This window comes from Scatophagus argus, chromosome 11 (assembly GCF_020382885.2).
Source record: "Scatophagus argus isolate fScaArg1 chromosome 11, fScaArg1.pri, whole genome shotgun sequence".
NCBI lineage: Eukaryota > Metazoa > Chordata > Actinopteri > Scatophagidae > Scatophagus > Scatophagus argus.
In genome coordinates, this window is record NC_058503.1 from 13,634,932 (window position 1) to 13,644,480 (window position 9,549).

The following is a 9,549-nucleotide window of genomic DNA, read 5'->3' on the forward strand; positions in this document are numbered from 1 at the left end:
TCATGTTATCATTTGAATGAGATGACAGGTAAAGCTAAAATAATCCTGACCCCACAAACTTTGTTTAAGCCTTTGGCTCATCCCTTTTGACTTTTCTTGGTTTATCTTTAATATACACACAGTTCCTGGGGTGACAGGCCTTAAGGACTTAAATTTCATAATCCCTCTGTTGAAAGGCTTTTCCCTATATGGTTATAATTTTTACCTTATCAGCAGGATGTCAGAGCCTGTTCAAAAACAAGCAGCTTCTTGAGCGGTGAAACAGCTTGTTTACGAAATTCTGTTCAGTGTTTGATTTGTAATCATAAAATGTGTGTGTGATCATGTACTTTGTGTGTACAGTACAGTATGTGCGTGGGAGTATGTGTTGATGTGCATGTTTTATGTTGTATGAGTGTATGAGCAAATGTGCCTAAAAGGCCTATTGCATATTCCACATCCATATGTCCCTCATAAATTTCTCAGGGGAATAATCATATTAAAGTGAGTCACACTTGAACTTCCTTGCAGAGGATTTAAATAGATCATAAATACTGCTGCAGTTTGATCAGATTACTGATATGTTACTTACATATACGCCTGATAATGTGCCATTTGGATGGCAAAGTGGTGAAATCGTAATGGCCTTTAATTTATATTTCAGGAGGACGATTATTCGTGGTCATTGTTGAGTTTAGAGGCAGTGAAGTGATTGATTCAGATAAAAGGTTGTTTTGAAGGCATTCATTCAGCCAAGGCCTCCCTCTTTCGTTGCTTTCACCGATTTCCTGATGTGGAGATGGTCATTGTACTGTACATAGATGATGCCATTAGCACAGATACATTAAACATGAGCCACAAGCCCAGCACTGGAATAAAATGGAGCAGATGGTAAGCATATTTTGAGATGAGCCAGAATGAATAATTCCCCCAACCGATGACACAGCAACGCCAGCAACAGCTTTGAAAACTCCCAACTTGCTTGAAGCAAACTTTTAAGTCTGTCATCTTGTCTGTCATCTTTTTTTTGTCCCTATGTCACAAACCTTGGAATAACACATTTTAATAGATGTTTTTTGACTGATCCAAAAAAAAAAGTGTCAAAGTGTGAAAATGGAAGAAGAAACACACTACACAAATCACAACACCCACAAGCTCATCCTTAAATTTAATCCCTTTAGTTTGCACTCCCCTCACTGTGATGATCTTTGGTTTACCTTTGTAAACAAGCTGTTGCTGTGTGTGACATTCTGCTTTTACAGCAGCTTAGCTTTCCAGGTTCAGATGCTGGATGTTTGTCCTTGAGGGGACAGTTGCCCTCAGACCTACCTGTCAGTTTAAATAAAAGGTGGCAGACCATTTTTGCGGTACATTTCCTGGAAGTACTCGGGGTATAACCATATGTCTTATTTCTCCAGAGTGAGGTTTATGTTTTCATACAGTTTTCATGTTAAACACGGATGTATTTTTAAACTAACGCTTTGACGAATTACTTCCTCATGGAGTCTGTGATATGGTCCAGCACATTATGTGGCAATGGGTCATATTTTTTCCACATCAGTTCACATGTCCAGGAAAGGCCCCGTTTTTTGTCACTTCACTGGCCACTCTGACAAATCAGGGTGTGACCTTGTACTGTCAACCGTTTGCTTTTAAAAGCTCATCACTGTCCATAAATTACAATTCAGTGCACGACACTGCATGGTGAGCATCGACATTAACTCCTCCTAACAGCTCATTGTTAAGGTCTTATTTTGTCTCAGTAGCAGCGATGATGGGCTTTGGCATTTGATGATAAGGCAACCCCACCAACTTACTGTGGTCATTAGTTCTCCAGCATGGGAATATTTTTCATAGTAAAGTTTTGTTTGGCTGCATTATGTATTACAGTTGCTGAATGATTTATTCCGTCTGACAAGTAGCCCATAATTGAATGTAGCCTTCAAACGCAATGCTGTGAAAGCTCACACTCACCCACGTTCGACTTCATTGCCTCCAGGAAACCCACTCCCTATTCTACCCCAATTAAGACTGTTTCTCAGAATTATTATACTCAGTCTCTAATAATGAAATATAGGGAAGATGGGGAAGAGAAAAGGAGGGTCAAATGTAGGTTTGAACAAACCAATTAGAAACACTTAACTGTTTGACATTGTTTTGGTTTTTAATAGATAAGCTTTCTGCTCTGGATTTGAACAGCTGAAGTGTTTGTTCCTCTTCTGCATGTATGGAGAGCAAACAGCCTATTAAATTGGGAAACTAATGATGTGTTTACATGATACAAAAGTTAAGCTAAAACATTTTGTTTAGAGTTATCCGAGGCAAGTTTTTTTCTTGATATATCTTACACGTACAGGAACCTTGTGGCAAAAGTGACCTTACCTTCCTCAGCTTATCTTTATCTCGATTGTCCTAGCGGCTGTCACCTATTGATCTCACCGGTCCTTCAAAATAACAACAGGGGAAGAACACTGAGCTCTTTTGTGCTTAAATGACCCCGACAAGAAAGTAAGACAGAGAGGGAAAGAAAACAGTGCTTCTTTCTGCAACATTTAGTCCAATCAGCTCCCTGAGGCTGAACGCCGATGGGAGGCTTTGCTCCTGCGGTGAAGGTAAGTGGAGGCTGTAAGCTTGCTCTATTTTTCTATAGCATCAAAAATGCATGTGGGTGAAGTGCATTATGAATTACATGCAGGGCTACATCTAACAAATCCATATAGGCTATAAGCGCTAAGCTGTTCAGCATCACAGTTTACTGACTGACTGGCGTCTTCATGGTGAAACGTGCGGCGTGGGTTATTAATGGTTAGAAGAGTCTGTTTTTTACAAATTCAACTGGAGAAACAGAAAAATCACTCTTACTTTGACTACGATTATGCAGTACACATTCTTCAGTAATTGTGATTCTTTTGTCTGTCCAACGCTGTACTAACAGCAGAGTGAGTGAAAAGAAACAGGGTAGAGATGGCAAAATTCTGTTGTAACTGCATATTAGCTAGCAGCCAAGTGTTTGTGTACAGTGAGTTTTTTGGCAGCATGAGAGCAACTGACTACCTGGGGAAGAGTCCAACACTGTTTACAACCAAGGTACAGTAACAAATGGAACACAGTGTAGACTTCTGAAATATTCATCCCACTGCCACAGCAGACAATGAGGAAGTGAACAACCAACAGCGGGATAGAGACTTTGCCCAGCCAAGTGAAACCACTCTTGAATCTACCGTAGGTTTCACTCCAGCTGCTCAAAATACAGAAAAAAGGCATGAGTCAAAACCACCCTCCTACTGTATAGAAAACTTGCAGTACACAAAATAAATCTGCTCCTAAATGAAAACGTGCTGAGTCCTGCCAACATGCAAGTGCAATGTATTCTGGATGCAGTTGCTAGGTAACAACTACTTCAGGGGGAAACCCTCGTTATGAAGTATTTTTTAACACGTCATTAATTGCTAATTTGCAGATAGAAGTATTTGAACGCTCATCTTAAATACTATTGCTATGAAGAGTTTTTATGCACCTAACTTGCTTCCTTCACATAGTTTGGATCCATGTCAGTGCGAGCATTGTTAGTGCGTTGTCTCTGTGAACACAAGATTTTTGTTTCACATCGGATGCGTACGAACGACTGAATGGGACAATATATTGTGCTGCAGCGAGATCAAAAGCCCTGGTATATTGTGTGTCACGCTTGCAGAGGAACAGAAGCGCACAGTTACGTACAATCTCTTCCTCATAGCTCCACACTCATCAAACAGTTGCCTCCACAGCCAGAGCTGAGGATGCAGTCGAGAATCCACCACCCTCGTCTGAACAGGCTTATTTTTAGCAGGCATGGATTGTGAGAGAGCACTTGTTTTATTTCAGTCCTACTGGCTCTGCCTGAAGCACCACAATTATTTGGTGCCCTTCGAGTATGCAGAGTCATTTTCCTCAAGCGAACATCTACCACATGGATGAACAAAAGGTGGTAGGATTTGTGAAGGTTCACTGCAGCTCACAGACACATTCCTCGTGGTCATGAATAAGCCTGGTTTTTGCTCATTCTGTGATATCAATTCAGTGAGTTAATGATGGGGCAATTTGTCATAACTTGGACTGAACTGTTTCACAAATAGGCAATCTTTTTTTAACCCTGCATTTTTGTTTAGATGTACAAAGAAGCAAAAGGTGCAAAATAATTACACACACAAACCAGAAAAGCATAAATCATTCTTCAGTGCCAAAATAATGTGCTTCTGCAAAGGATCACAACTAGATGACATGTGGTGGCTTCCCATAGCTGAGAAAAAAACTTAGATCCACCACACTGGCCATGCTCTCAGAGTAATATTTTTGGCACTGAAGGGCGACAACTGCTTTCTGATCTTAAAGTAAACATGAAATGGAAAGGAGAAGATGAAGCGACCATCAGGCAAACAGGCTCAGTTTTGTACAGAGAGAGAGTGGGCTCAGTGTGTGATGTGTCCTCAGCTCCGTTTTCCCTGCACTGCTGGCGACTAAAGCAGAGATAGATTTTGACTCAGGTGCAAACTGAGCTGTTTTGCAGACGCCCACACCAGCCTTACAAATACAATACACCAGAGACGAGGCATCTGTTGTGGCTGCGTGTCTATGTGTGGGTGTGGGTGTGAGGATAAAGGTAAAAGTACACAGGAATGTGTCTGTGTGTGTGTTTGTGTGTGTGTGTGTGAGTGTGTGCGTGTGTGTCCATGAGTATGTGGATGTTTAAAATGACAGAAGACAAAAAGTTAATGGATTTTTTTTAGCATAACTTGTCCTTTCTGGCTTTCTCTTACCAATATATAATCCAAACATCTGACAATATACTGTGAAAATACAGATAGATAGATTAGTTTATCTCTCTCTCTCTCTCTCTTTCTCTGTGTATATATATATATATGTATATACACACCTTAACACAGGGGGCGATCTTTGTGTTACGTGAGTGTAAAACACAGCAATGTGTGTTGATAGCGGCTGCATTACCCTGTGGCAGCTGTTTCCACACTGAATTATCAAACCTATTTGTAGTGCCAGGATAGGAGCTAAGGGATAAAGAGGGAAAGTGTAAATGTAAAACAAGTCATGACAGAATCTGACAAGAGACAGAAATATCCTCTCTCCCCCTCTGGTGTTCTCTTTTACACTCTCTCAACCATTTTAATCTCCCCCTTAATACCATCCCTTCCAGACTCAACTTTGATCACTGTCATTTTGCAAACTTACAGGATTGGAAGGATTGAGACAAATGCATTATTCATCCCACACACCAATTTGGGTCTCCTCTGCTGCCTGTAATGCACTTCTCTCATCCGTGTGTCAGTTTTGTCTTTTGTTCAGTTTACTCTGTCATAGGATGGCACTGATCTTTGGGGACCTGTAATGGACTGCAAAGTTTAAAGGAAAAGATAACAGAATCAAAACTTAAACACTTTATAAAGACTATAAATAAGAATAAAATAGTAATTTGTAGCACTGAAACTGAATGGTGAAATGTAATGGTGTGTTGATTTTTAAAGAACGCTGCAGTTGCAAATTATTCATAAATAATTCATTAAGCAAATATGTACTTAGAATATATTCATTTTTGTCCCTCTCAGTAATACCACCCTCACATTTGTTTCACTGTCTAACCACCATTATGATCGCCTTCAGCTGGAGTGTTGCTTCCCAACCCAACCTGCACCTCAGTAAATCACACCCAGAGCTCATGAGTCAGGAGCCACTGCAATAAAAATGTATTGGAAATCACCACAGAGGCCTTGGAAAGTTGATTCACTCTTTAGTCAGATGGACTAAAGACTAATCTGACACTTGAGGGAGATTGCGATGGAAAAGCACTTGCCACGAGTAAATGGCTGTGACAAAATCTGTCAGCCCAACAAGTTACATTTATACCCAAGATCTGTGTTCATACCGGCAGATAATATGGATTAACTTCTACTGGAAACTAGATTTTGTAGAGTAGATTTTGAAGCAGTAGTCCCTTGGTACCAGGCAGGGGTAGACAAAAACAGACCTCTCATTTCTAGCCAATAACCACTGATTTTGTCAGCTGAAATAGCAGTTGTCACCAGCGGATATCCTGTCATGTGTAGCTAACTGGCTAAGCTAGCATTAGCTTCATGAGCCATCTCTGGCTGATTTTTCAATGTGTCACAGTGTCACCTGCAAACCTGTAAAATGTGTGCTATGGGTATAGGATTCAGCGGACTTTAATCTACATTTTGTAGAGAATGAGTGAAACTGCACTGCCCTACCCGTGTTCACTGTTCTGTGCATGGATATAGGAAAAGTGAACCTCTATCTTGTATGTAGTTCACATGGAAACTGGTAATCCAACTGATCAGTAGAGTTGGCTCCCATATTCACCAGCTTCTCTATCATGAGGTGAGCTTGTATGGTGCTGAATGCACTACTTAAGCCAATAAGCACAATTTTCAGAAGACCGCTCATTGATGTTATTCAGCATGATCAGCAGAGCATCCACAGCGGTGGCTCTATATGTAAATTTGTAGGGTGGAGACATCAGAGAGGAGGTGCTGTTCATTTCATAGAGATGGACATAAAGACTAGGGGTGGGGGTCATTTCTTTTTGTCTGTGTTTTTGGGTGGAGAACCAGAGATTTCCGGACTTATCCCACTGCTCAGTGACAGCTGAAAGAACTGCTGGAACACTGAAGCAAGCTGTTAGTGTCTTGCTATTGACACCTTCCAGTCTGCTTGCTTTCCTCAGGCTGACATGTTTGAGGTGATGTTTGACATCTTCCACTGAAATCAATATATTGACAGTTGGTCTACTGTGTACACTGTGCAATGCCGCTTTCTGTGAAGTCAAAAAAAAAATCTGTATATATCAAATCTATTTTTTTATTATAAAATTATTTGCAAAAGCAAGGCCTTCATCAATAGTCTTTTTTGTTTTTGTTTTTTCTGGTTTGTAAAGCTGTTTGTAAGCCTTGCTATCATTTCTTCAATGTAATTTTCCACTTTGTCTTTATAGGTAACCTTGCACTCATTCATCTTGGTATCAGGAATGGTCATGAATTGTGTTGCCTGATTTTCTGTGGCAGGCAGTATGGCCACATTTCATGAGCTACGAGTTCAGCATGTTTAGTGCAAATTGTGCTTTGTTGGAATGTGGGTTGGATTACAGTACTTCTCATTAAGAAATGCGGTAACTCCTCCACCTTTGCTCATACTGAAGCAGGGGTTTCTGTTTATTCTGATGAGAGTGAATCCATCTAGCTCCACGGCAGCGAAAGGGTCATCCTCCAAGAGATATTTCTGCTAACATAGACTAGGGAGACCTGTTAGTACTGCGGCATGTAACTGAGCCCATTAATTTTATTCTGTAAGCTTTGCACATTACATTCAGTGGATGGGAGAGGAATGAATGGTCGACTTGTTTTCATGCGTGTCCCCTCACAGTGAAGGGTTGGAGATGAAGCACAGCGAGTCTGGGATATCCAAAGCTTCATCACTTGTTATCTTTCAGTATTCATGTCACTGAAATCCACTAGGTTGAGGTTAAGAACTTTAAAACACTATAAAACTCAAAGAAAAGTGAACAAACAAATGCAGGCACCAAACCTGGGAGTGTGCTTCAGTTTAAATTGAGCGGTTTCTGGGGAGGTGTGTTTATATGAATGTCTCAACATAAGACAACATAAGGATGTGAGCAGTTAGGAACATAGAAGCTCGAAATATAAATCCATACACACTGTAAATACATTCTGCATAATGGGGACAGTTCCTTTCCCCCAAAATTAGACACAAAAAACTGATTAATGCTCTCTCTTCCCGACTTCAGAGATACTATTAGATACCAAGGTGCTCGGGTGCTTTAGTTACGTTATAGTTGGAATGCCACGGACTGAAAACAAACTACAAGTAAAAGAGAAGCAGATGTATTATCAGCAAAATGTAATTAAAGTATCAAAACTAAAGTAGTAGTACTAGAGTACACAGAGCTGCTCCTTCAATGGTGTTATATTATTATAGAATATTAATTTATTCTACTTTTTAAATAACATGATAAGACACAATCATATGTTGCATCTGAAATGGTAAACCAGGCTTGTTACATTAGAAGGGAAACACAGCAAACCGCAGTAATCACGTGAGGACATTTGTCTTGTTTCACAGTGATTCATGCAGTGCAAAGCCACCAACAGTTCGGTCTTATGCTGCACCATTCTTCATTTATCATCCCATCATGTATCATCCATCTTGGCGAGAGAAGTGAGAGAAGCCAGTTCAAACAGCCAGTCAGCATGCCATATTTAAATTTGAATGTTCAATGAAGTTTCACTCTCATTTACTTTTTGAACAACTCACTAGAGTTATGTTTTCAAGGTGAATAGATTTGACTGCGGGGTATTGAAGGAAACCATTTGAATTCAACAGAGGTTGTAAAGGGGGCATAGAAAATGCTTTCATTTTAGTGCAAAATTGTGTTTCATTATCTCCGTCAGTCGTAAGCCTGGAGGAGATTGTGTGTTTTGTCGTGTGTGTGGGCGGATGTGTGTCTGTAGCTAATCTGTTGTAGGTACTGGACCCATCAGCTGAATATTTTTTTGTCCGCATTTATGATTGTATGTTCAGAGACCTCTCATGGAAAAACCTATTTTATCGACTGTTTTATTTTCTACTGCCACCGACTACTGATTCTTCACTCCTCCTCACTGGCCACTGTACATCTCTGCCCCAAAACTATGGAGGCTAACAGACTATTGCCTCTAGAGGTAGAAAGTGGTATTACAAGACAGGATGGGCCGAGCCTCGCTGGTTCGCTTGCTCACTTCAGTGGATATTTCTGTCAACACTGCTTTTTCTTCGTATTCACTTGATAATTTTTAGTTCATCTTTTTATACTAAAGTTCTGGCCATACTTTACAAATTGTACATTTAAATTAGTACAGCGTCTCTCCATGGGGAAACCCTTATTGTTTCTGCAGTGGGAAGATTGCTGCAGGTATTGTAATAAATATTTTCCTTGTTAATGATATATTATTTCACCAACCTGCGCCCAATCTGTTATTAATCAGAATGTTAATTTTTATGGTCTGTGGATCATTCGTGGTCATCACTGCGAGGTGGAGGTCTGCACTCTGCTGAGTAAACTCCTCTTCTCAAGTTCCGTCCTGTGATTAGAAAGCAGTGCCAGCTGTTTTCTTTGCCACAGGCTGAGTCTGTGTCAGCCATTATTTGTCGAGAAACCTGATAATGAAAATCATAAAAACATCTCTCAAAGAATTACATTTTTCTGGAATCCTAACAAGATTTTAAACTCTGAGTAACCCTTTTCTTGCCTCCCACTATAATCCTCCCACATTTTCCTAATTCATTTGACTCAATTATTTTAGTATTGAAATGCTATTTCTGTGCAGATCCGTTAATGGCTCAGCTGGACACCCCTCACATGGCAAAATACGAAAAACAACAACAACAACAAAAAAAACCCACAAAGTAACACCTAGAGCAAAAATCTCCTTGGTTATAAAGGGCAATTGTTTTCTGGAAGAGCACATGCTTATTTAAGGAGGCCTAAAGGGATTTGCAACCCGG